Below are 5,844 nucleotides of genomic sequence, written 5' to 3' on the forward strand. Positions count from 1 at the left end.
ACCAGAGGTGGTGGGTTCAAACCCAGCCTGGGCCCAAAACTGCATAAAAAAAAAAAGAAGAAGAAAAAGAAACTGGGACATTCAAGGAAGTATGGTTGCAGCATGGTGATCAAGAGACAGTGGTTGACAAGAATGGAGGAGGGAGATGGGACTAGCTCATGAAGGCTTTTGTAAGCTACAGTCATATGGTCTATATGAAATAGAAAACAGAGAGGATTTAAATAGGGTGGTGATATGATTAGTTTTAAATGTTTGGAAAAATTCCTCTAGTGATATAGAAAATAGACTAAACAGGGCAAGGATGGGAGAAAGGAGACCCGATAAGAGGGTTTGGCAATAGTCCAGGCAAAACACTATGGGGCCTTAGACACTAGAGAATGACAATAGAGATGAAGAGACGCATTTATGATAAATTCTTCAGGCAGAACTGGCTAGACTTGGTCGTGAACTAGATAATGGTGTGAATAGCCAATATCCAGGGGGTAAGAAAAGGGGCAAAATCAAAAATGACTCCTCAACTTTGGGTTTCAGTAACCATTTGAAAAGTGACTCTCTTTTTTATTATAGAAAAGAATTAGAGACAAACAGATGGTGGAGGCAGGGAAATTTGGGGCATGTTGAGATACCTATTAGACATCCAAGTGAAGCTGCCAGTAACGACTGGATTCATAATTCTGGGGCTCAGGGAAAATGTTTGTGTTAAAGGTTCACAGTTGGAAGTCATCGGCGTAAGAGGAGGTTAAAGCCATAAAACAGAAAATGATAACATTTCAAGAAAGAGGGAAGAAGACCTAGGACGGGAGTTGGGCACAACTTCACTCAGAGGTTGGATGGAAGAAGAAAAAGCCAGTCATATATATATATATATATATATATGAAAAGGCATTTTATTATTACTATTTTACTATATAACATATTAATGAATATACCAGATTGCATTTTCTCAAATGGAAAGTGAGGCACATTTCTCTCTGATTCCCTGGAAAACCTCAATATCATCTGTCCTTCGGAGGATTCAGTTCCTTACAACAAGTGTGATACTGTCCACAGGATACCAACAGTGCTTAGTACTAAAGAACATTTTGCTAAGTTGTTCTATCATGAGTCCTTGTTCAAGGTGTTCACTTGTTTCTGCTAATCTGCTTTTCAGCACTTGTGTGTTTCTCCGTTTTTATGCACAGGATCTGGGAGAGGCAGTTTTGTGTGTTCATACGGAATGTCCACAGAAGGGAGGTAGCAGACTATTGTCCTGCCATCAGATGTCAAAGCAAGCTCTACTTCGCAATTACAGTCATCTGGTAGAGAAGAATATGTAGACTTGTGACAAACACAATATAAAGCTCCATTTTGGATTGGAAATAAACGTTTCAGGATACTTCTCTTTGCTATAACCCATTTTACTGCTGCTCCAGCCACGGTGTATCAAGATACTTATGAAAAAAGATGTTTCGAATAAACACTGCTTTTAAAATCTGCTTCTAGGAAAAACCAATTTTCATCCCTTCATGGTGCCTCACCGTGAGCCCGCCATCTTGTTTCAAAAAAGCCAGTCTTAATGTACACCGAGCAAGGGAAGTATGGTGTAACCAGAAAGCCACTTCATTCTTTTCTTCCACTACCTATTCAAGCCATTCCCATGGTAGAACTAGTTGTTCCCTGCTCTCGGAATAAAATTGAAGGCAATTTTTTTACTTTTATAGATGTTCTTAACTAATAAAAAGCCATCTGGTCAGGTGGGTGCACGCACACACACACACACACACACAGGGTCTCGCTGCAGTATCATGAATGTTCCAGGGTAATGACAAAAACCTTCAAATTCATGCAGAGTTGAGGCACTGCCCTCTCCCAGCTTGGGTGTGGTTCCATCTAGATGCCTCTAGTGGGAGTTGGCTCTTCTTTCTCTATTTCACCTGAAATGTCAAGTCCTCTCCCAACTCATTTGGCTGCCTCTGTTTCCTCCAAGGTTGAAGCAGAGTGAGAAGGGAGAACAGGGCCAGGGAGGGAGAGATCTTACTTGGCTGTGAACTAATCAGAGCTACCTAAACGTGGCAGGTATCTAGAGCTTCCCCTCATGGCACAATATCATGGTTTCTTCAGAGACTTCACCATCTTAGGGAACCTTGCAATGGCAGTTCCCTTGTTGTGAGAAGATGCATCTCCTAGGGCTGGGAACTTACAGTTCTTCCTTCATTACCTTGGGATCGAATGGTATATCTCTAAAATTTGTTTGTAGTTTGGGCTTTTTTCTCTAAGCAGCCTTCTTGAACAGGATCAAAGAAAACCCCAAGCTTACTCACTTGTTCTATGTGTGCTCAGGGAAGCACTCAAACACGATTTGCCCAAAACTCCAGGAGAGCACCCAAAATTAGAGCGGCTAGCCAGCCACCATCCGACTCCTGTCCACTGTGCTCCACTCCACGTGCTCTCCAGTAAAGCCCCTTTGCCTAAACTGTTAGGGGAAAGCAAGCACCTCCATTGCTTCCCTAACCTGGGGAAGAACTGACATGGGGGTCTCTCTACTATGCACCGTGGTCTCTTTAATCTCTTTTGTAAGCTGGAGGTGTTTAATCAGCTGAGGGACATAAAACCCACTCTTGGCCACTTGGCAAATCCTGGCTAATCATCTCACTCCTCAGTTGGTGGGCATCATTTATCCCAATAGTGTTGGGAAGGTAAAATTCAGTGCAAAATAAGATGTTTTAAAATCCTGTGTACCCAACCCAGAAAACTGAGAAAGAGCAACCTGAGGGAAAAGTAAACCCAGAAGAGCCTGATTTAGTAGAAGCTGATGGGTGCTGTGTCAGACGCTGCGAAAAAAGGGGAGAGAGTGAGGACAAAGGCTCCGTGGGTCTGGTGCCTCATGCAGTTCCATTTCACTGTAGTGTTGGGAACCGAAGTTAGACTGAAGTCCTACCAGCAGCTCCAGTGTAAATCCTGACTGCTCCAAACCAAACACTGTGATTCATTTTCCTTTGGCAATGATTTGTTTAGGAAGGGGCATGTGATACAATTCTGCCCAAAAAGATGTTGAGGGGAAGTCTGTAGAGGTCTCTTTGTTTTTAAAGGAAATATGAGAAGAAGAAAGCACCTTTTCTTCCACTGACGGGTGTCAGTTCTGCATGTGACACCTCGTTTGTGGAAACAATCTTGGCGGCAGCCTGAGGATGAAGCCAACTCCAAAGAAGAGGGCAGAGCCCGGGTCTACCGGTGGGGTTCTCATCACTTCAGCCAATAAATTCTCCATTTTATTTTACACAGCTGATTCAAAGTTCTCTGGTATTTAATGCCAAAAAACATTCTCAAGATTAAAAGGAGGCCGAAGAACAGGACACAAGCATAAGCCACTCTTCTGAATTGTTTTTCTGGAAAGAGGGCCAGAGAAATGGTCTATCAACTGGAGGGAGATGAGAAATCTAGGAAAGGCTTAAGAGATGGGGTAGCCGGTTTACAAGGAAGTGGCAATGTTCCAGTAGAAATGCGGGAGGGCGCACCTGCAGGAACAAGCATCCTCTTGCCATCTCCCTTCAAGTGCAGAGCCTCTCCCACCAATCTTTGCGATGCCCCTACAAGGAAGCGCTGCCCTTGCTCGCACTGCAGTTTCCACTGCCTCACTGTAACTGCCTGTGTGCTCCCTTCCTACTGGCCTGTTGGCAGAATCCTCCAGCCATTGCTGAGCTCTTTCTTTGTCTAGAGACAGGCAATGGCCGGTCCCTGGAGGGCTGATCTGGATCTCTAGGACAACCTGTGCTCAGAAGCTGCAATTATAATTGCACACAAGGATACACACCCATGCCCGTTGGGATAGATAACCCTTCCCCCCAGAGGGGAGAAGCCTGCTCTCTTAGTCAGCCTTCCTCTCAGCCACTTGAATTTATATGCAAACTAACTCAAGGTACGTGCAGGGTCCTTTCCCAGGGGAGCAGAGACTTGCAGTCTGAGTGTGGGCTTGAGCTATTATCGGACAAGGCATTTACTGAACGACTAGTGGTCTAAGAGGGCATTGCTGTAAAGCATTTCCAGAAAAAATAAAACAACAATGCAAAGGACCAAGTCAAGAACCATATTGATTTGCCTTTCTATTGCTTCCTGTCTAGAGTAACGATTTGTTCCGCGTTTCACTTCCCCTCCTCGTTTAGCAGTTGAACGAGAAGATATTTAACCCCAAACGTTTAGCAGCCCTGCTATGAGGTACAAGCAGCTACAGTCATATAGAAACACCTGGGAAAGCCCAGACAACTCAGTTTCATTTCCTTATGACATTTCAACAATCTGTTAACCAAAATGTTGCACTGGCCAAAATATTTTAAATATCTAAAAGCAACTCTCTCTGTTGGTTATATTCAAATTTATTTACTTTAAGTCTTGTTTTACTGCCTTTCCTTACTGTATAGTTTTGGCTAAAATACAGGCTGTGTGCACATAAAAAGAAACAAACTGGCTCAGCGCCTGTAGCTTAAGTAGCTAAGGCGCCAGCCACATACACCTAAGGCGGTGGGTTTGAATCCAGCCCCTAGCCGGCCAAACAACAATGATGGCCGGTCCCTGGAGGGCCGATCTCGATCTCTAGGACAACCTCTGCTCAGAAGCTGACAGCCAGCTTTTTACTTTCTTAGGTTCATCCCAAGGAAATCCCAGCCTTTCGTACTATTACTCCCGCTCACAAAGAAACAGGCTACCCAAGAATCTGCCCTGAAGTTATTTAATCCTCCTCTAAACATTCCACATCCCAATTATAATTGCACACAAGGATACACACCCGTTGGGATAGATAACCCCTACCCCCAGAGGGGGAAAGCCTGCTCTCTTAGACAGCCTTCCTCTCAGCCGCGGGCGTTGTGGCGGGCACCTGTGGTCCCAGCTACTTGGGAGGCAGAGGCAGAAAACTTGCTTGAGCCCAGGAGTTGGAGGTTGCTGTGAGCTGTGATGCCACAGCACTCTACCCCGGGGGACAGCTTGAGGCTCTGTCTCAAAAAAAAAAAAAAAAAAGAAACAAACCAGCCCAACAGTCACTTTTGAAAATGTCTGCACTTGCCTGCAAACATTGGAAATGAGATTTTTCACTTAAGAAAATAATTTAAATTACTGCATTATGCTTGAAAATTTTAATAATTTTGTAGCAAAACATTTTAATACTAAGTTTATTTATCTTCCAGGGATATTATATTCAAGTCCGCACCTGAACACAATTCATACTTTAAGATTTAACTGCCTCAAATTCTTTCATAGAGTAAGGCGAGTATTAATCATATCTGTGAATATCTTTATAAACATCCAAATATAAGGTTGTAGGAGACCCCTTTGGGGAGTTGCCTTCGAGCTGCCCTTTCTCCTGGGGGTAATTTGTACAGACCTGTTCTTGTTCACCTCACTGTCTTGGCCACATATGATTGGTCCAAGGTACAGACACCTGCCTAGCGGAGCCATCAGATTGTCTCTAGTGGAAGTTTGCATTTGGACACAGTCAGGCTTCATGGATAATTAAGAGGATGTATGGAAGGCCGAGAAGACCAAAAAAAAGCACAGAAAAGAAAACCCTCACCAAGAGGTAAAAGAGACGGAGTGACGACTTGGTTTCTGGACACTTTCCAGCATCTGTTTCTGGTGATTGTGAGGCTCTCTCTAGCCCTTGGGTTCTGTGAAACACTGATGTCTGCTTGTGTCTCTCTCTCTCTTTTTTTTTAAGTTTTTGGCCAGGGCTGGGTTTGAACCCACCACCTCCAGCATATGGGACTGGCGCCCTACCCTTTTGAGCCACAGGTGCTGCCCCTCCTTGTGTCTCTTTTAGCTTAAGCAAGCTTGAGCGATTTCTAGAACTTGGGATTAAATCTTCCCTAAAATGAC

At 44.0% G+C, this 5,844-nt stretch overlaps 1 pseudogene; it reads right to left on the reverse strand.

Moving 5' to 3' along the window:
• Positions 1-995: 995 nt before the first annotated feature.
• LOC111728529 lies at positions 996-1,422 on the reverse strand (annotated as a pseudogene).
• Positions 1,423-5,844: the final 4,422 nt, after the last annotated feature.

The sequence above is a fragment of the Otolemur garnettii genome, unplaced genomic scaffold (genome assembly GCF_000181295.1).
Source record: "Otolemur garnettii isolate 467f Iridium unplaced genomic scaffold, OtoGar3 scaffold00166, whole genome shotgun sequence".
Taxonomy (NCBI): Eukaryota; Metazoa; Chordata; class Mammalia; order Primates; family Galagidae; genus Otolemur; species Otolemur garnettii.